Consider the following 22,869-nt stretch of genomic DNA (forward strand, 5'->3'; position numbering starts at 1 on the left):
AAGAGTGGAATACACTGATCATTCTTTTTCAAATTGTATCTTATTTTCCTCTTGAAAAAATAGTGAATAAGAGCTTTTATTATACATAGAAGAGAATGCATATTGAATTTTCAAAACACTCCAAAGGCTTTCATTAAATGGGTTATATAACCTCAGAAATGACAGAGAAGGCTTGGTGACAAAGAAATGGAGAATCTGAATGCTCTAATTACTAAAAATATTTAGCCATAATGAAGCAGAGCTGATATAAAGTCTCAATGACCAAGCAAAGTGGTAGCTAGAATTGTCTCCTTCAACAAAGCATAAGTGAACCTTTTGTGCCAGTAGCTGAAACCTTGTCCTGCTCCTTTTTCCCCATAAAAGCATCTGAGGGCTGGAAACATATTAGTGTTCTCTATGAGTGAAAGCCCTGCACTAACGTTCAGTTTACAGCAGAAAAAAAAATACACTTTTCAATGCAATTTTTGTGCTATCAAAAAGGCTTATAGCACAGAGCAGTTAAGCTCTTCCAACCTATCCTTTAAGGCTCAATTTAAATCCTGTCTGTATGGTGAAATCTTTTCTGATGAATTCTCCTTTCTTTTCTTTTTTTTTTTTTTAAATATTTATTGTATATATTGTAAAATAGGATCTTATTGTTTACTTTTGACATCATAGACTTTACTATATACTTACACATTTTTTATATACTTTATGAGTGTGTAAGTCTTCTCAGCTAGTTTTCAAGTGCTTTAATAACAGGATTTTCTTTGTCTACTTCCTATGATTTCCTACAACATCTAGCATGCTTCTGCGCACATAGAAGGTGCTTGATTAAATGATTGATTAATCAATGTGGTTTGATGAAAAATGATACAAAATGACATTGACTATGTGAAAATTTGAGAAAACAAATGTGACACTTGGATGCCTTGAAGGATGTGTTATTAGAATGTCTGATTAATGGAGAAACTATATTTAATTCATCATCTTCTCATCATTGACAAGCAGGCATACAACGTCAACATAAATGCTGCAGAAAATTTTGTTTTAGGAATATAGCAGTGTCAGTTATATTATAAAATAAAAAATGGGATCAAACTTGATCAAACTGCATTTATTTTAATTGTTCAAACAGGTTCTATTTATTTTTATTTTTATAAAACTTCAAACATCTAGATATTCTTAGGTTCAATACTAGTTCATTAGTTCAGTTCATTTGGGCCACTTTAATTGTTGCTGTACAAATGTAACAGAGCTATCTCCTTATGGTTATTATCTCACAGAGTCTGGTAGGGTCTGGGATGGTTAATTTTATGTGTCAATCCTGACTAGTACAGGGTCTCAGGTGTAGTTGGCCTTGTAAACAACCACTCCTGCTTCACCCCAATCTTGCTTTGGCCTGGCTTAGCACAATGTCACATCAGAATTAGGTAACTCTACTAGAGCTTAATGGGATTTAAATTCCATATGCCAGCTCTCATATGCTGGCTCTTCCTTGCTTTCCTGGGCCTGACTCAGGACTACTGCGTGTTTCGTTGTATAGATTTTTAACTGCATTGAAGCACCAGGATGAGTGGAGGAAATGGAGTCTGGCATGGGGATTTATTGCCTGAAGAAACAGGAGTCTTAATAATTTGCACAAAGGCACTAGCAGTGGCACTGACCTGACTATTGTAGGGGCCAAGGAAAAACCTCCCCCTAGTTCTATGAAAATTCACTGAAAAATCAACTCACAAAAGGCAGACTAATAGGAGAGAGGGCATACAAATGTATTAACATGCACCAGAGAACCGTGGAGTGATTATCTCAAACCCCAGGTGGGATACAGAAACTTATAGGTCGTCTTGAGGTTAGAGATAGAATGGGGGCTTAGAACATGGCCAAAACCAGGTTATGTCGGGAAATCAAGTTGTAATGGTAAGACAGGTTATGAGGGGAAGAAGAGGCCTGACTAGCAAAGGTGGTCTTGTTATGTAGATGAAACCTCACAGGTAGCAGCCCTCAGAAAGAGTAGATGGTAAAAGTTTCTTTCAGACTTTTAAAGTGACAGACTCTCAGTTAATCTTTCCTAGATCTGGACAAAAGAGAGCCTCAGAGAAAGCCTGGCTGTATCTATGCAGATTCTCTACATATGCAAATCTCCGTGACAAAGGATAGCTGTGCAGGGCTACTTAGGTTTGCAGGACCTGGAACAACCAAATCAAAATATACCAAAGAAGTATATTTTGGGGTGAAGTATTTTGATTTTCTTAACTATGACTCAGTTTTCATCTGTGGTTTAATTTTAGCCTTAATCACTATGTATTGCTTAAAACCTCCTATCCCCTTTCCTACTGGCATCTCTTAATTCTCTATACTTGGTTCACTTACTGTGCCCATTTAGACAATTCCCCTGAGCCCACTCTTTTTGCACACTATGATAAGTGCCAGCACAGCAGGCTTATTTCCTCCCAAGTGAAGGAATTATTCTGATTGTCGGACTCTTGACTATTTATTACTGTCATCTCATTTTGGGGAAGTGTCAGACACTTCGCATGCCAGAGGTCAATTTCAGTTGCAGATAAGGTTATGCCACTCTTCAAAAACTCCCCTTATGATTTTGTTTCTTGCCACCAATGATGTTAGTGTGCTACAGTGAGTAATTTTCCTGAAACTAAAGATGATGGTTCTGTATATGAAGTCTTAAGCACAGACTTTTCATAGTCACGATATGTAAAAGGTAGATTTTTTGACCCCAAATAGTAACTCTCTGCAAACATTAAACAGATGTTCAAAACCATAATACTTTAAAGTGAGCTGTTCCCAAAAGCAGTTAAATCCCAAGATAAAGGTAACTATCAGGGGAAAAAATAGCTTTTACAACTATTACTATCACAGATTATTCATCTGTACCAATTTAAACACAGAAAGAATGCATATTCCTTAAAACAAAATTCAAACAATACGTAAGTGTGCAGAATAAAAGTTGAAACCCTTCTTATCTCACCCACCAAACTTGTTCTATTTTATTGGGATAACTACTGTAAAAAGGTTGATGTGTTTTCTTCCAGACTTTTTCTGTGCACATTCAAATAAATAAATATACACACACACACACACACACACACACACACATATGGATATAATGTACATTTTGCATATGGATATTTTCTCTTTTTTTCTTTCTTCTTTCTTCCTTTCTTTCTCTCTCTCTCTCTTTCTCTTTTTTCTCTCTTTTCTCTTTTCTCTCTCTCTCTCCCTTCCTTCCTTGCTTCTTTCTTTTCTCTTTCTTTCTTCCTTCCTTCCTTTCTTTCTTTCTTCCTTCCTTTCTCCTTCCTTCCTTGCTTCTTTCTTTTCCTCTTTCTTTCTTTCTTCCTTCCTTCCATCCTTCCTTCCTTCCTTTCTTTCTCCTTCCTTCCTTCCTTCCTTCCTTGCTTCTTTCTTTTCTTTTCTTTCTTTCTTTCTCCTTCCTTCCTTCCTTCCTTCCTTCCTTCCTTCCTTCCTTCTCCCCTCTCCTCCCCTTCCCTTTCCTTTTTTTTGTTTTTAATCAGAGATAGGATCACACTATACTGCCAAGACTGGACTCAAACTTCTGGACTCAAGCGATCCTCCTGCCTCAACCTCCTGAATAGCTGGAACTACAGGTGTGTGCCACCATACCCAGCTTGGATATTTGGATATTTTCTTTGTTACAAAATATTGTATATGTTATCCATATTTTGGGGGGCAAAGTAAAATTTCCCTTCTGTCCCCCAAAGGTTGCTGGAAATGATCTGACAAAAGGTAGATTAATAGGAGAAAAAGGTACAAAATATATTTAATGTGCATAGGGGGAAATTGTGGGAAATATGATTACCCAATAACACAATGAGGTATAGATGCTTATGTACATTTCTTCATAAGGAAAGGGAGATTGGGGGTGCAGGAGTCAATGATTCTCAGGGGAAATGAATGAGCCCAAAGAACAATAGGATGGGACAAAGTTGCTCTGAGCTCTCGGGGAGGTGGTAGAAGGTGAGCAGTGGAACTTCACTGTGAACAAAGGTTGTCTTATTTTGCAGATAAATTCCCCAGTTATTACCTTTGTTCACAGTGAAGTTCCACCCCTTGCCTTCCCACCACCTCCACTAGAGCTTCCTCAGAAGAATAGATGAAAAGTCTGTCCGGACTTACTGATGACTCCCAGTCTCTTCTCTTCTCCAGAGGTTAATCTTTTCTGATTATTTGATTAAATTCCTAGGAAGGGGGTCTTAAGACAATTGCATTTTTTTAAAGAAGTTTTTTTAGTCAAATAAGGAAATTCCAGAGAGAATCCCTCCAGTGTCAAAGCACCATATTTTGTGGTATCATCTTCTAAGTAAGCCTCAACATGTTATTCTGTCAATGGCTCTTTTTTACATAACACACTACCAAGAACATATTAGTATGTAATATCACATATTAGTATGTATTATCACATATTAGTACTTCTATATTTTGGATGTAAAGAACTTTATAGAAGGGCATCATGGTATCCCATAGTCCAAATACTTCCTAATTTATTTAACAAATTTAGTTTAGACATTAGAGTATTTCTTATACTTCACTGTTACAAATAGTGTCCTTAACATTCTCATTGAAATACCTTGTATTTTCTACTGCTGCACAGTAAATCATAACAAACTTAGCAGCTTAAAACAAGATTTATTATCTCACAGTTTTCATGTAGCCTTAACTAGGGGAGGATCTGCTTCCATGCTTCTTCAGGATAATGATGGAATCATTATTTTTGTGGTTCTGTGACTGAGTTCCTTGCTTTCTTACTGGTTGTTGGCCAGGCACCATGCTCATCTCCTAGAGGCCACTCTTAGGTTCCTGCTGCATAGTGCCCTCCATAGGTCCCCTCACACTCTGAAGCTCTTTGATTTTAGGAAAGGCTCAATCTCTTTACAGGGTTCACCTAATAATGTCAGATCTATCTGTAGAATCTTCCTTTAGGTTAACTCTAAAGTCAGCTGATTAATAATATAAATATAGTAAAGGGAGTGATTCCCATTATATGCAAAGGTCTTGCTCACATTCAAGGGAGAGAATTATAGAAGGCATGTACACTAACAGGTGGGATTATTGGAGGTTATCTTATAATTTTACTTATCACATACCCTTAGATCCTGTGTGAGTTTATCTGCAAGATAGATTCACCGAAGTTGAGTTGCTAGGCCAAAAGGTATGGGTATTATAAATTTGTATCTATATCTAATTTCCAAAATATTTTATGTCTTTATACTCTCACCAAAGCCTAATAGATTCTTCTAACCCTAATCTTACATATTAGAAGGTAAGCCCTACAAAACAGGCATTTTTGTTTATTTTATTCATAGAAGACATATCTCAAATGTCTAGAACAGTTCTTGGCATATGATAGGTACTGAATATTAATGGAATGAATGAATAAACATGCAGAATATGTCTTGTTTAGAACCATAATCTTGGTAATTTACTTTGAAAATGTGGCATCAAGAATTGCCAGTGGCTTGTCCCTCGGCTGCCACCTTATAAACATTTATAATTTATTATTATCTAGTTTTAAGAATCCTGGCTAAGCACTTTTTATAACAATGTTTTGATACTTTATAGCGATTTCATTTTCCTATACAGTATGTCACTGTTTTCTTGCTGTAAAAGCTGCTCCTCCATTTACCCTTTAGAGAAAGACTCCAAATGTCTCTTTATTTCAGGAAGTATTAAAGTATTATTTGTTCTCTGGCTATGTTTATTTATTTATTTTTTTGAGACAGGGTCTCACTCTGTCACCTAGGCTGGAGTGCAGTGGCACTATCATAGCTCACTATAATCTCAAACTTCTGGGTTCCTTGCCTGCCAAGTTCACTGACCAATTATTACCTGCTTCTGTCATTGGAACACGCGTGTAGGTGCTTCTGTATTCTCTCTATATGTTTTCTTAACCAAAATTTTGAATAATTTCATCAGCAGCCACAGGTGTTGTTTTTACTTTGGTGTTTTTATTTTAGTGTACAGTTTTATGAATTTTAACACATGTATGTATTTGTACAAGCACCACCACAATCAGTACAGAACTGTTCCATCATCTCAAAAACTCTCTGTACTATCTCTTTATAGTCACATCTTCACTCCATCCATATCCTCTGGCACCCACTTATCTGTTTTCCTTCACTATAGCTTTATCTTTTCAAGAATGCCAAATGTATGGAATCACACAGTATGTAACCTTTTGACACTGTCTTATCTTACTCAGCATAATGCCCTTGAGATTCATGCAAGTTGCTGTGTGTTTCGTTCCTTTTTATTGCTGAATAATATTCCATGGTATGAATCTACTACAGTTTGATTAAGTATTCATTCAAAGACATCTGGACTGTGTCTAGTTTTGGATTATTATGGAAAATTCTGCTATGAACATTTATGTACAAAGCTTTCCGTGGACTTTTTTTTTTTTTTTTTTTTTGAGACGGAGTCTTGCTCTTTCGCCCAGGCTGGAGTGCAGTGGTGCCATCTCGGCTCACTACAAGCTCTGCCTCCCAGGTTCACGCCATTCTCCTGCCTCAGCCTCCAGAGTAGCTGGGACTACAGGCACCTGCCACTGCGCCCAGCTGATTTTTTGTATTTTTAGTAGAGACGGGGTCTCACCTGTTAGCCAGGATGGTCTCGATCTTCTGACCTCGTGATCCACCCGCCTCAGCCTCCCAAAGTGCTGGGATTACAGGCGTGAGCCAACACGCCTGGCTCCATGGACATATGTTTTTATTTCTCTTGGCTATGTATCAAAGAGTGAAATTGCTTACTCATATGGTAACTCTATGTTTAACCTTTTGAAGAACTTGCCAGACTTTTCCAAAGCAGCTGCATCATTTTATCTTCCCAACAGCAGTGTATATGAGGGATCCAATTTTTCCACATTCTTGTCAACACTTATTATTGTCTCTGTATTTTTTCTTTTTTTGAATTATAGCCATCTTAGTGGGTATGAAGTAGCATCTCATTATGGTCTTGATTTGCATTTCAATTTCCCTAGTAACCGGTGGTGGTGAGTATCCTTTCATGTGCTTACTGGCCATTTGTATATCTTATTTGGAGAAATATCTATTAAATCATTTGTCCATTTTTAATTTGGGCTGTTTTATTGTTGAGTTATAATTGTTCTTTATGGACTCTAGATACTACCCTTACCAGGTATATGATTTGTAAACATTATCATCATTCCTATTGTCTGAGAGTATAAGTGTTATATTGGGCACTGGGTATAAATAGATTTAAAAAAAAATCGTAGTTCCTTCTTTCTAGGAACTGAAAGTACCTGAGCTGTAAAACTAGAGAAAACTTTCATATGGAAAGGGCAAGGGAAAAAGGAGTTAACATGTATAAGCCTGAGGAAGTTGAAGGCTTAATTGTTCACCTAACAGTGAAGGGTCAATAGGGAAAATAAGAAGACTTGGATTAGTAACATTTTAAGTACTTTTTCTACTTTGGTTGATTTAAGAATTGTCTTCCAAAGAGATTAATCTATAGATAAGTGTCTGTTTGGAACGTTGTGAAAATATTCTGTGTGAGGATCATGCTTGGGCCAATCTATATATTTACTGTAACTTTCTAGATCAGTAATTACTAAACTAGGTATGAGGATAAGTGCTTCATTGGACACATAATCACCTAGTTCTTAAAAATATGCTTTTCAGATCCCATATTAGATTTACTAAAATGAAAACTTTGAAAATAATACTTAAGCATATGCATTTTTAAGTTCATTTCCTTGGTGATTTAGAGGTATGGCCAGATTTAGTGTTCACTCTACATGATGAACTACATACTATCAAGGTGGAAGGAATAGCTGCTGCCATGCAGACAGACTTGCTCTGCAATGTGCCCTCCCCAATGAAGAAGGACAGGCTGTTTCATTTATTTTCTTCACTAATTAAATATGTTTACATATTTATTAGTTCTGTATTCAGAAGCTATATAGGAATCTATCAACTTACCGGTTGAGTGAATAACAAACATGGGAGGGCACACTTTAAGATCTATAATTTAGCTAGATTCATGTGCACCTCATGTGTAATTGATGCATATTACCTGTAGAATTGTGTTAATGAGATCTTTTAGCGCACTTTCATTAATGGGGACATCACACATGGAGGCAAAGTAGGCCACTGCTTTTGTCATTTGATTTAGGTGTTAGGAGTGGAGAGTCCTGTTGTCTTCTGTAAATATTTCTGCTCTCTCACTGTTTGATAATTGAAATTCAACAGTAGGGCTGAAGGCTTTAATCCTTTTTCATAATATAAATGAAGGTGATCCCCAATTTTCTGATAGTGCAGGTTTCTGGAGACTGTAGTACAGCTGGCCACATCCAGAAGTTGCTTTCATTCTTAGTATTTTTTTATTCTCTAATTTGTAGCAAACAGCTGGGAAGGTATATGCCAGGCTTTTAAAATGTATTTAACTACTAATAAAAATACTGACACATTGGATGATTTTACTTAAAATTTTTCATTGCAGATTAAAACTTTATGTAATTATTTTCTCCCTCTCTGTCACTTATATTATTTGTTATGGTAAATCTAAAGCTGCTGTAAGGAAGGGACTCCCCAGCATAGTGGCTTCCAGAATAAATAAATTTCTTGCATAGCAACAAATCCAGATACTAGTGGTTCAGACTGATGGCTGGCTATGCTGAAAGTAGTTATTCAGGTATTCTGAGGTCCTTTTCATCTTGTTGTTCTACCATCCTTTAGAGTAGGGATCAGCCAATTGTAGTCTGTGGGCTAAATCTGGCTCTCTGTCTGTTTTTGGTAAATAAAGGTTTATTAGAGCGCAGCCTCACTCATTTGTGTATCTGTTGTCTATGGCTGCTCTTGTACTGCAATAGCAGTGTTAAACTGTTGTAATAAAGACCCTATGTGGCCCATAAAGCCTAAAATATTTACTGTCTGGAACTTTACAGAAGAAGTTTGCCCACCTCTGCCCAAGAGAATTGTCTTGATCAGCATAGTCAAAACTGGGTCCCAGACACCTCATGTTTAAGAGAAAGTGGAAGAGCCAGGGTTTGTTTTATACTAGAGATGACACAGAAGTTACACATATCACTTTAATTCACATCCTATTGACCAAAATTAGCCATAAGCCTTAGATAAATGCAAGGGAAGTTTGAAAATGCATTATCTAGTTATTATTGTTCTTACTTTCTGGAAAAATAGGATAGCTGATTATGTTGGACAAGCAGTAGACTGTCACATTTGTGGTTTTGTAGATGTTCTTAAGGATGAAATAATATATCTTGAATCACAATATCAATGGAAGTATATGCCATTTGTGAACTTGATCTGTTGAGTGATTTGCAATCAACAAATGATTTGAAAAATAAAAGGGTTGAAAAAAGTTAGCATACTATATGCACTGTTTCGTTCTGTGTCTGCAGTTACACTGGCTCTTGTGTGATGTGTGTTGATTTTGAACACTAGTAGGGAGTGGGGAGGGGAAAGGAGCCAAAGAATAAACAAAGCTCTCAAGAAGTACAGGGCAGATGTACTGTAAATAGCAGGATAAAGGACAGAGAATTGGAACATGGACCCAGAAATCAAAGAGACCTCATCTTGATTATAGCTCTGCCAGTTGATAGCTGTGACAAGGTTTGAGTTTCAGTTTTGTCATCTGTAAAATGGGGATAATAATAGGACCCAGTCTGTATGGTTGTTGTAATGATTAAATTAGATAATGCAGATATAACTGTGCTTCACAGGGGGGCTGTCAAGAAGTTAACGTTCTTTAAATGTGTGAGTTAATATTATTAGCAGCTTTGACTTAGAGCAGTGGAAAACAAAGCTGTAAAAAAGGGAAACTCACCAATTATTAATCACCTACTTGGCATCAAGAATTGTGATAGGGAGTGTATGTGAGTTATCTCGTTGGAGTAGTACAGATGTGTACCACTTTAAAATTATTATTAATCACTTATGCCTCTGTGTTAAGTATCAGAAAGTATCTTAATTGGGCAGTTGTGGAAACTAGAGATCATAAAATAAAAGAGCAAGCATGGGGGAAGGGAAGGATAGAGATCACATTGGGGAAGGGTCAATTACATTATCTTGCCAAAGGCCAAAACTGATCTATTACTTTAAAAATATGAATGAACTCAGAAGCAAATTTGAAATCTATGATGCCATATATTGAAGAAAGAGTTTACATCGAAATAAAAGTCAAATTTGAAAAACAGATGCAAGCATTTTTTTTAAATTAGATGACACCTTGGAAATAAGTGTGTTTTAAATTTTGTCTTTTAAGAGAAGTATTGATTTTCCAGTTTGATTTTGGCTATTTTCATGAACGTTTTCTGAATAAGGAATTTAATTTTTATATTATGATTAAAATTCTCTTTTGCAATTATTTTAATGTATTGTTGTAGTTCATCAAATTTTCGGCATTAAGAATATTGACATTTCACATTCTACTTTCATCATTTTTAAAAAGGATTATGCTAATCAAACATCCTCATTGATTTTTACTTTTGAAGTCTTAACCATATATTACTATCGGGTCGCATGCTCAGAAGAAGAAGCCTGCCTTCAGAGATTTATTTTTAGAATGTAATAAAGAATAACTAGAAGAAATAATTTTTCCATAGAGCCAAATATTACTCAGTGGAAGACGTAAAGGTATATTTAAAATACCTTTACCAAAGTTTAATTTCTTGAAAGAAACATAACACTCTATGCAAAATTTTCCTAAAAGTTAAATATGATTTATTAAATAAGCTGGTGTCATGTATCATTAACAAAATTGATGACTCCTCAAATTTGTGTTAATGTGAACCCAAGTGTTCATTGTAGGTAGTGAGGGATAATTACTTATGCCTGGAAAGTCTCATATGTTTGCATTAAAAATTTTGAAGAGGAGGAACATTCAATAAATATTGTTGATAGCCTCAAAAATGACCCCCAATGATGATCTGTGTTTCCTGCTATTTACACCCTTGTATAGTCTCCCCACAAATTGTATGAGGCTTAGAATTTGTGACCAATAGCATATGGTAGAAGTGATGTTATGTCATTTCAGAGATTAAGTTATACAAGACTGAGGCTTCTGTCTTTGGTGTTCTCTCTCTCTCTCTCTTTCTCTCTCAGAAGATATGCTGTTGGGGAAACCATGCCATGTGCAGCTCTATGGAAAAGCCCACATGGCAAGGAACTGAAACCTCCTGGCAACAGTCACATAAATTTGATTGTAAATGGATACTTCAGCCCCTTTGGAGGGTGCCTCCCTGATGGATAGCTTGACTGCCACTTTATGGGAGACCCTGAGTCAGAAACTCCTAGCTAAGCTGATTCCAGATTCCTGATTCTCAGAAAGTATGTGATATAATAATTGTTTGTAGTTTTAAGATATTAAGCTTTAGAGTAATTTGTTACACAGCAGTAAATGACTAATACAAATATGATGGCTTTAGGCATTTCAAAGAATTTCTCTATAACAGGAAGAAAACAATATTTCATATTTTGCTGGTATGCCAGACAAACCTTATACATTAGTGATTATTAAAATAATAATAATTTCATCTGTCATTCATTGAGTCCTCACTATATGTCAAAGAGTATACCAAGCATTTGTTGACCAAGAAAAGCAAACTCTATAAAATTTTTAAAGAGGTTTATTCGAAGCCAGTATGAGTGTCCATGGCCTGGGAAATAGTCTCAGGAGGTCCTGAGAAAGTGTGCCTGAGGCGGTCTGGTTTGTTTTTATACATTTTAGGGAGACAGAAGTTACGGGCAAAGACATAAATCAGTACATGTAGGATATGCATTGGTTCAGCTCAGAAAGTCAGGGCATCTTGAAGTGGGAGGCTTACAGGTCATAGGTGGATTCAAAGACTTTCTGGTTGGCAATTAGTTGAAAGAGTTAAATCAAGACGACATTAGTAGGAAAAAATACTTGATTTAAAATAAGGGGTGCTGTAGAAGCCAAGGTTCTTGTTACGTAATCGTTACCAGCAGCAAATCCATATGGGGCTGCAGCAACCTTAATTCTTGTTTCTTCAGAAGAGAGAATTCGACAGAGGGGGCATAAGATGAGTGAGAGACCGAGGCAAATTTTAGAGCAGGAGTGAAAGTTTATTAAGAAAGCTTCAGAGCAGAAACAAAAGGAAGTAAAGTACACTTGGAAGAGGGTCAAGTGGGCACCTTGAGAGAGTGGAGCTCACGGTTTCATCTTTGACTTGGGGTTTTATATGTTGGCATGCTTTCAGGATCTGCATTACTTCTTCCCTGATTTTTCGCTTGGGGTGTGCTGCCCACACGTACAGTGGCCTGCCAGCACTCAGGAGAGGCCGCACTGTGCAGTGTGCTTACTGGAGTTGTACACATGCTCACTTGAGGTGTTCTTCCCTTACTTGTTGAATGCTCTTAGAAGGTCGTAAACCAGTTAAAACTCTGCCATTTTTCCTCTTAGTAAGCATGCTTGAACCCACTCGCCTAACTCCTGAGATCTTACTAGAAAGCTGCTGATTACCAGTTTCAAGTGTTTCTATCTATTGGGAGACTGCCTTTCCCTGGCACTGGCTATGACCAATGATTATTTTAGAGAGACGGTTTAATAACTACCTGACAGTCACCTGATGGTTGTCTGAGACTCCTGGTGGTAGTGGTGGGGTTGAGGGGAGGGGCCTCTCCTGCCCTGCTCATGTCTGACTAGCTACCTATTATAACACAATAAAGGCTCCAGGTAGCAGCCTTCAGAGAGAGTAGATGGTAAACGCCTTTTTTTGGACCTTAAAAGATATCATACTCTTAATCTCTCTGAGATTCAGGAAAGGCCTAGTTACATTACTGGAGATTTTATACAGATGCAAAATTACCCCCACAAAAGATAGCTTTGCAAGGCTATTTCAAAATATGTCAAAGAAATATATTTTGGTGTAAAATATTTTGATTTCCTTCAAGGTCTACTATCTGTCATATGATACTATACCAGAGTCAGGTTGCAATTTGGTATCTTATTGCCAAAGATTGTTCTGTCAGTCTTATGATTTCTATTTTAATGTTAATGCTGGTCAGTTGTGCCTAAACTCCAAAAGGGAGGGGGTATAATTAGGTGGGTACAGCATCCCTTCCCATCATGGCTGGGAATTCAGTTTTTCAAGTTTTCCTTGGTCCAGAGGGGATTTGTTCAGTCTGTTGAAGAGCTTAGAATTTTATTTTGGTTTACACATTTGACATATATTATCTCCTTTAATTATTTCAAAAATCTTATAATACATTATTATCTTCATTTTATAGATAAGGAAACCAAGGCAGGCTAAGAAAGTTTAAGCAGCTTTCCTATAATCACATACCTGAGAGGTACAGCTGGAACTAAAATCCTAGTCTCTTTGACTCCAAATTTGGCTTCTAATAAATATGTCAAAAAAAGGCCACTATGTCAGATGGCTACAGTGTTTTTGGGAAAGATCCTACTACACCCCAAATCCTCACCTAACCATTTATCTCACTGTTTTCCAAAGTTGTTTTTACTAAGACTCCCAGAAAGATATGTATTAGCCCGTTTTCACACTGCTATAAAGAACTACCTGAGACTGGGTAATTTACAAAGAAAAGAGGTTTAATTGACTCACAGTTCTGCGGGCTGTACAGAAAGCATGGCTGAGAGGCCTCAGGAAACTTATAATCATGGCAGAAGGTGAAGGGGAAGCAAGCACTGTCTTCACATGGTGGCAGGAGATAAAGTTGGGGGAAGTGCTATACACTTTTAAACAACCAGATAGTGTGAGAACTCTGTCACGGGAACAGCAAGGGGGACGTCCACCCCCATGATTCTGTCACCTCCCACTAGGCCCCTTCTCCAACACATGAGGATTACAATTTGACATGAGATTTGGGTGAGGACACAGAGCCAAACAATATCAAGATAGTTTATATCATGTCTGGTATACATGCTCGTGCACACACACGCACACACACACAATTGAAATACGACAAAATTTATGTACTCTGACATTTTCTATTATAATCTATTTTAATCAGTTTGATTAAAACATTGCTGATCACAATTTCCTAAATATCCAACCCTCATTTTGAAAAGCTCATTCTAGGCTGATGCTTGAAACCTTTTTTCAATGATAAATTCTTAAATTTAAGGTCTGCTTTTTGTTAAAATGCAAATGTAACACTAGGCTACATAAAGGCTAGCCTTGTATTGCAAGTCAAATCCATTCATTTGAAAAGTAAATACTGCAGCCTGCTGCCATTTCTTTAGCTGGTACAATTTTCAAAAGATGTTTTCGTAATGTAAATGTCTTTAGGTGGGGCCGTTTTCTTTTGTTCATCACAGGCCCCACAATCCCTGTTGTTTCATATCCATCCATTGCTCAGTTTTCCATGATCTGTTAGGTCCCTTAGAGCACTTGACCTTGCATCCTCTGTTATTTACTTTTGCAGCAGCAGTTATCCAGGTGAATAGTATCATTTTTAGGGGATGTTTCAAAAATGGGGAGAGTGCTTTTTTTTTTTGCTTGTCACAATGCTGGAGGTGGATGTCGCCCTGGCATTTAATGGGAGGAGGGAGCCAGGGATATTAGATACTCTGCAATATGTTTGGACAAGCCCACATGACAAAGATTTTTTTTCCCTGTATCCCACATGACTTTCAAATGCATCCTCCTGACATTTCCATAGGTAAAAACCGAAAATTATCTGGGTCTAGATTATAGATCCATTTTTCATATAAATGCAAAATGTTTTGTATAGTTTTAATTTTCCAGAAATGCAACTATCGTGCAAACCAAGGGAAGATTTTACTTTGTTTTGTTTAGAAATTTTCTAGGGTTGTTTGCCATTTCTGAAAGTCATGACATTAGTGTGAGTGCCCATGTGTGATATCTGAGTTGTCAGTACAACTCTCCATACTCATCTGCATTTGTGGTTGTCACTTACATGGCAATTTTGTCACATTCATGGTAATTCTATGGTGTATTAGTTAATTTTTTGTTGCTGTTAAAGAATACCTTAGACTGGCTAATTTATAGAGAAAAGAGTTTTATTTAGTTTACAGTTCTGCAGGCTGAGAAGTTTAAGGACATGGCCCTGGCTTCATGCTGCATCAAAACATGATAGAGAAGTTCAAAGGGGAAGTGGACATGTGTGATGAGGAAAATTTGAGAGGCATCCTGGCTTTTTAACAACTTTCTCTCACAGGAACTAACCCATTCCTGTGAAAAATAATCCAGTTTCAAGAGAATGAGAACTCATTATCACAAGAATAGCACCAAGACATTCATGAGGGATCTGCTCCCATAGCCCAAAACCTCCCACTGGGTCCCATTTTCCAACACCTCCACACTGGGAATCAAATTTCAACATAAGCTTTGGTGAAGACAAACAAACTGTATACAAACCATAGCATATGGATATATTTTTATAGCCCTTATTTTGAAATATCAAATATAAATAAAAATAGTAAAATATTCAATTCAATATTGTTTTTCTTATTTATCTTAAATCTAATGTCTTTAAGTAGGTACAAGATCTAACTAATTCATTATGTCTTTTGCTATATTGATGCCCGTATTAGTATGTTTTCACACCACTATAAAGAACTACCTGACACTGGGTAATTTTTAAAGATAAGAGTTTTAATTGACTCACAGTTCTGCAAGGCTGGAGAGGCCTCAGAAAACTTAAAATCATGGTGGAAGGTGAAGGGGAAGCAAGGCACGTCTTACATGGTGGCGAGAGAGAGAGAAAGAAGGGGGAAGTGCCACACTTTTAAACGATCAAATCTCATGAGAACTCACTCAATATCATGAAAACAGCTTGGGGAAAACTGCCCACATGATCCAATCACCTCCTACCGGCCCCTTCCTCAACACGTGGGGATTACAATTTGAGATGAGATTTGGGTGGGGACACAGAGCCAAACCATATTATTCCACCTCTGGCCCCTCCGAAATCTCATGACTTTCTCGTATTTCAAAACACAATCATGCCTTCGCAACAGTCCCCCAAAGTCTTAACTCATTCCAGCATTAGCTCAAAAGTCCAAGTCCAAAGTCTCATCTGAGACAAGGCAAGTCCCTTACACCTATGAGTCTGTAAAATCAAAAACAAGTTAGTTATTTCCAAGATACAGTGGGGGTACAGTCATTGGGTAAATGCTCCCATTTCAAATGGGAGAAATTGGCCAAAATAAAGAGGCTACAGGCAGTCATTAAAACTTAAAGCTCTGAAATGAATTTCTTTTAATCCATGTCTCACATCCAGGGCACTCTGATGCAAGGGGTGGGCTCCCATAGCCTTGGGCAGCACTGTCCCTGTGGCTCTATAGGGTATAGCCCCCAATGCTGCTTTTACAGGCTGGCATTGAGCGCCTGAGGCTTTTCCAGGAGCATGGTGCAAGCTATCTACCATTCCAGGGTCTGGAGGATGGTGGCCCTCTTCTCACAACTCCACTAGGCAGTGCCCCAGCGGGGACTCTGTGTGGGGGCTCCAACCCCACATTTCCCCTCTGCATTGCCCAAGTAGAGGTTCTCCATGAGGGTTCCACCCCTGCAACACACACCTGCTTGGATATTCAGGCATTTCCATACATCCTCTGAAATCTAGGTGGAGGTTCCCAAAACTCAAATCTTGTCTTCTGTGCACCCATAGGCCCAACACCACATTAAAGCCACTAAGGATTGGGGCTTGCATTCTCTGAAGCCATGGCCCAAGCTGTATCTTGGCCCCTTTTAGCCATGACTGAAGCTGGAGTGGCTGGGACACAGGTTGCCCAGTCCCGAGGCTGCACAGAGCAACACTGGGCCCTGGCCCAAGAAATCATTTTTCCCTCCTAGGCCTCTGGGCTTGTGAATGGAGGGGCTACCACCAAGATCTCTGTTATGCCCTAGAGACATTGTCCCCATTGTCTTGGCTATTAACATTCGGCTCCTTGTTACTTATGCATATGATCTTATTATGAAGCCCTTTCCTGGCATTTCTCTTTTGTGTTTTAATTAAACCATTTTATTGACTTTCTGAAATTTCATGCTTAGATGGGCTATATTTCTATAATTTTGATTTTAGGATCATAAGGCATTACAAAATATTTGACAAAACAAGGAGGCATTGGTCTGATAGAGGTGAGGACCAATGCTATATAACTGTGCAACAGTGGTGCTTGAGCAACTATTTAAATACAGTCATGCACTGCATAGTAACTTTTCAGTAAATGCCAGGCTGCATATATTAATACAATGGCGATTCCATAAGGTTATAATGCCATATTTTTACTGTACCTTTTAAATATTTATACCTTTTATAGATATGTTTAGATACACAAATACTTTCCATTGTGTTAATATTGTCTACAGTATTCAGTACAGTAACATGCTGTACAGGTTTGTAGCTTAGGAGCAACAGGCTATACTATATAGACTAGGTATGGTAAGCTATACTATTTAGGCTTGTGTATAACGTTCACACCATGACAAATTGCCTAACAATGCATTTTTCAGATCCTATCTTGTTAAACAACATATGACCGTATACAGATTTATAGGCCGAAACTGAGGCCTAATGAATTAGAACCTGTGAGGGCTGAGTTCCAAAATCAATCTTTAAAATAAACTCCTGGGGTTTAGAAGTTTCTTATATATTTTGGAAATTAACCCCTTTTTAGGTATATGGCTTGCAAATATTTTCTCCCATTTCATAGGTTGCCTTTTTATTCTGTTGATTGCTTCCTTTGCTGTACGGGAGCATCTTAGTTTGATGCAATCCCACTTGTCTATTTTTACTTTTCTTGCCTGTGCTTTTGGTGTCATATTTAAAAACATGTTGTCCAGGCGAATGTCAAGAAAGTTTTCCCCTATGTTTTTCTCCACTAATTTTACAATTAATAAACACAACACACAAATAAAAAACCCAAAGGAACACAAGAAAATATTTGGAGGTGATGGATATGTTTATTGCCTTGATTGTGGTGACAGTAACATGTATGTATACATATGTCCAAATTCACCAAATTGTAAACATGAATTATATGAAATTTTTATATACAAATTTTACTTCACTAAAGATGAAAAGAAGAAGCTCCTGGGATGATTCTGATGCAGTTCTTCTAGAATCAGTTCATTAACTGGAATTTGTGTAGCATTCTTCTTGATCTCATCATCTACCTTTACGATCTTATAATCAGTCCTACCTTCATGTCATCTCTTTTTTTCTTTTTTTTTTTTTTTTGTGAGATGGAGTCTCGCTCTGTTGCCCAGGCTGGAGTGCAGTGATGCGATCTCAGCTCACTGCAAGCTCCGCCTCCCACGTTCATGCCATTCTCCTGCCTCAGCCTCCCGAGTAGCTGGGACTACAGGCGCCTGCCACCACACCCGGCTAATTTTTTTATTTTTATTTTTTTTAGTAGAGATGGGGTTTCACTGTGTTAGCCAGGATGGTCTCGATCTCCTGACTTTGTGATCCGCCCGCCTTGGCCTCCCAAAGTGCTGGGATTACAGGCATGAGCCACCGTGCCTGGCCCTTCATCTCTTTTTTTCTTAAGAGATTGGGTCTCACTCTGCCACCCAGGCTATAGTGCAGTGCAATGGCACAATCACAGCACTATCATGGCATGATAATAGCTCACTGAAACCCTGAACTGTTGGACTCAAGCGATCCTCCCTCCTCAGCCTCCGGAGTTGCTGAGACTACAGATGTGCACCACCATGCCCGGCTAATTTTAATTTTTTTTTTTTATAGAGACAAGGTCTCACTATGTTGTCCAGGCTGGTCTCAAACTCCTGGCCTCAAGCAGTACTTCTGCCTTGGCTTCTAAAAATTTCTGGGATTACACATATGAGCCACCATGCCTGGCCTTCATTTCTTCTTAGGAAAGAAAATAAATTACTTATTCCACCTTTTATTTTATTTCATTTTTATTTTTTTAATATTTATGCTTTTTTATTTATTTATTTATTTTTTACTATACTTTAAGTTTTAGGGTACACGTGCACAACATGCAGGTTAGTTACATATGTATACATGTGCCATGTTGGTGTGCTGCACCCAGTAACTCGTCATTTAGCATTAGGCATATCTCCAAATGCTATCCCTCCCTACTCCTCCCACCCCACAACAGGGCCCGGTGTGTGATGTTCCCCTTCCTGTGTCCATGTGTTCTCATTGTTCAATTCCCACCTATGAGTGAGAACATGCAGTGTTTGGTTTTTTGTCCTTGCCATAGTTTGCTGAGAATGATGGTTTCCAGCTTCATCCATGTCCCTGCAAAGGACATGAACTCATCATTTTTTATGGCTGCATAGTATTCCATGGTGTATATGTGCCACATTTTCTTAATCTAGTCTCTCATTGTTGGACATTTGGGTTGGTTCCAAGTCTTTGCTGTTGTGAATAGTGCCACAATAAAGATACATGTGCATGTGTCTTTATAGCAGCATGATTTATAATCCTCTGGGTATCTACCCAGTAATGGGATGGCTGGGTCAAATGGTATTTCTAGTTCGAGATCCCTGAGGAATTGCCACACTGTCTTCCACAATGGTTGAACTAGTTTACAGTCCCACCAACAATGTAAAAGTGTTCCTATTTCTCCACATCCTCTCCAACATGTGTTGTTTCCTGACTTTTTAATGAAGGCCATTCTAACTGGTGTGAGATGGTATCTCATTGTGGTTTTGATTTGCATTTCTCTGATGGCCAGTGATGATGAGCATTTTTTCATGTGTCTGTTGGCTGCATAAATGTCTTCTTTTGAGAAGTGTCTGTTCATATCCTTTGCCCACTTTTTGATGGGGTTGTTTGTTTTTTTCTTGTAAATTTGTTTGAGTTCATTGTAGATTCTGGATATTAGCCGTTTGTGAGACGAGTAGATTGCAAAAATGTTCTCCCATTCTGTAGGTTGCCTGCTCACTCTGATGGTAGTTTCTTTTGCTGTGCAGAAGCTCTTTAGTTTAATGAGATCCCATTTGTCAATGTTGGCTTTTGTTGCCATTGATTTTGGTGTTTTAGACATGAAGTTCTTGCCCATGCCCATGTCCTGAATGGTATTGCCTAGGTTTTCTTCTAGGATTTTTATGGTTTTAGGTCTAACATGTAAGTCTTTAATCCATCTTGAATGAATTTTTGGATAAGGTGTAAGGAAGGGATCCAGTTTCAGCTTTCTACGTATGGCTAGCCAGTTTTCCCAGCAACATTTATTAAATAGGGAATCCTTTCCCCATTTCTTGTTTTTGTCAGGTTTGTCAAAGATCAGATAGTTGTAGATATGCGGCATTATTTCTGAGGGCTCTGTTCTGTTCCATTGGTCTATATCTCTGTTTTGGTATGAGTACCATGCTGTTTTGGCTACTGTAGCCTTGTAGTATAGTTTGAAGTCAGGTAGCGTGATGCCTCCAGCTTTGTTCATTTGGCTTAGGATTGACTTCGCAATGCGGGCTCTTTTTTGGTTCCATATGAACTTTAAAGTAGTTTTTTTCCAATTCTGTGAAGAAAGTCATTGGTAGCTTGATGTGGATGGCATTGAATCTATAAATTACCTTGGGCAGCATGGCCATTTTCATGATATTGATTCTTCCTACCCATGAGCATGGAGTGTTCTTCCATTTGTTTGTATCCTCTTTTATTTTGTTGAGCAGTGGTTTGTAGTTCTCCTTGAAGAGGTCCTTCACATCCCTTGTAAGTTGGATTCCTAGGTATTTTATTCTCTTTGAAGCAACTGTGAATGGGAGTTCACACATGATTTGGCTCTCTGTTTGTCTGTTATTGGTGTATAAGAATGCTTGTGATGTTTGCACATTGACTTTATATCCTGAGACTTTGCTGAAGTTGCTTATCAGCTTAAGGAGATTTTGGGCTGAGACGATGGGGTTTTCTAGATATACAATCATGTCATCTGCAAACATGGACAATTTGACTTCCTCTTTTCTTAATTGAATATTCCATCTTTTAATTTTAATACCTCTCCACTGGCTCATTTATATCTGCCTACAGTATGCTTAAAGGGTCAGTAGCTTAAAAAAGTCTTTATTTGACTTAATGTTCTTCCTAAAACTGTTCTTTATCATTCACATTTCCTCCCAAATGAAGGTCTCGAAAAAGTAGTGTATCATCTCTAACTCCACTAATATTTCTGTTTTCTCAATGACTTGTGATATGTCTTCTGCCCTCACCACTTTAATAGACCTGCCGTTTCAAACCATTCTAACTGACAATACAGTGGCATCTTTTCAGTACTCATTCTGTTTAGATTCTTTGCAGCATTATTACTTTTAGAATAACTCCTCCTACTAGAATATTCTTTTTCTTGGTTTCTAAAAGACTGAGCTCTCCTGATTCTCCTCTTACCTTTCTGATAAACTCTGATGAAGTTTCTTTCTGACTCATCCTTCATCTACTCATTATAAATCCCCTCAAAGATTCCATCCTAAGATCAATTTTCTGTATGTATATATCACCCAAATTGTATCACCAACCATTTTTTGGGGGGATTCAAGACTGTATTTTTTTTTTTTTTTTTTTTTTTTTTGAGACGGAGTCTCGCTCTGTCACCCAGGCTGGAGTGCAGTGGCGCAATCTCGGCTCACTGCAAGCTCCGCCTCGCGGGTTCACGCCATTCTCCTGGCTCAGCCTCTCCGAGTAGCTGGGACTATAGGCGCCCGCCACCACGCCCGGCTAATTTTTTGTATTTTTAGTAGAGACGGGGTTTCACCGTGGTCTCGATCTCCTGACCTCGTGATCTGCCCGCCTCGGCCTCCCAAAGTGCTGGGATTACAAGCGTGAGCCACCGCGCCCGGCCCAAGACTGTATTTTAATCTGCCTCCTGGTTATTTATTTATACGTAGTAAATCTTTAAGATATTTCATTTTTATGTGCCTAAAGCTGAATTCCTCATTCCTCATAAAAAAGTTACAATTCCCTTTTCCTAGTTAGTTAATATCACTACCAAATTACTCAGATTTGAAACTGCCGTCAGTGTAAACAACTCTTTCTCACTCTTCATATACATTCAGTTATCAAATCCTACTGATTCTTCTTTTGCAACATTTCCTATAAATCATTCAAATTCCTACAACAACTATCATTATTTCAAGTACTATTTCTTCCACTTAAGACTGTGGCCTCCTAACTGCTCTTCTTCTAAGCTCTCTTATGGGAACTATAGCTTAGCAGTTAACTACTTGGCCTTCAGAGCCAGACTGTCAATGTTTGACTTTACCACTTACTGCATGACCTTGTTCAAATTACTTAGTCTCTCTCCATGCTTTAATTTCCCACCTATAAATTAAGGCCATCAAGAGCATTGACCACATAAGATTGTTCTGATGATGAAAAAGGATGTTATATTTGCAGTGCTTCAAAAATTGCCTGATACAGGGTAAGCACTCAGTAATTGTCAGTCATTATTAAATTACCAGCATTTTTATTCAGGTTTGTGTTTTTCCATTCAAACTGTCCTAGTGTTCTCTCCTCTTAGAAGTCTTTACGATTGAATGTAGCCTCAATTATTTAGGCCCATTTGATGTTTTGTGTAAATTAAGCATGAAGAAATGAATTGCCTTTCACTTTGCTCCCTTTGTAGTTTTGTATAAAGTATTTCATAATAATAATTACTCTGTCCAGGTTAGAATATGTTCAATATTACCATTTTATAGTATTATTTCTATTTATTAGATCACTTACAGTTCATCTGTGAAATCTGGCTGATGTGGCTTTACATTTCTGGGTAAAGAAGCGAACATTTCATGAAATCGATAACCATGTATTTGATGTATACCCTCTGTTATGCATTAGATGCTATAATTTTTGCTATCAGATAGTGTAGTTGCTTCTTATGAGGCAAAGGAAAAAATCTAATTTTAATTAAAAAATGTAACACTGACTTTGAGAATGATATTCCTTGAAATATTCCTATTTTCAG

The sequence above is a fragment of the Hylobates moloch genome, unplaced genomic scaffold, assembly GCF_009828535.3.
Source record: "Hylobates moloch isolate HMO894 unplaced genomic scaffold, HMol_V3 SCAFFOLD_7, whole genome shotgun sequence".
NCBI lineage: Eukaryota > Metazoa > Chordata > Mammalia > Primates > Hylobatidae > Hylobates > Hylobates moloch.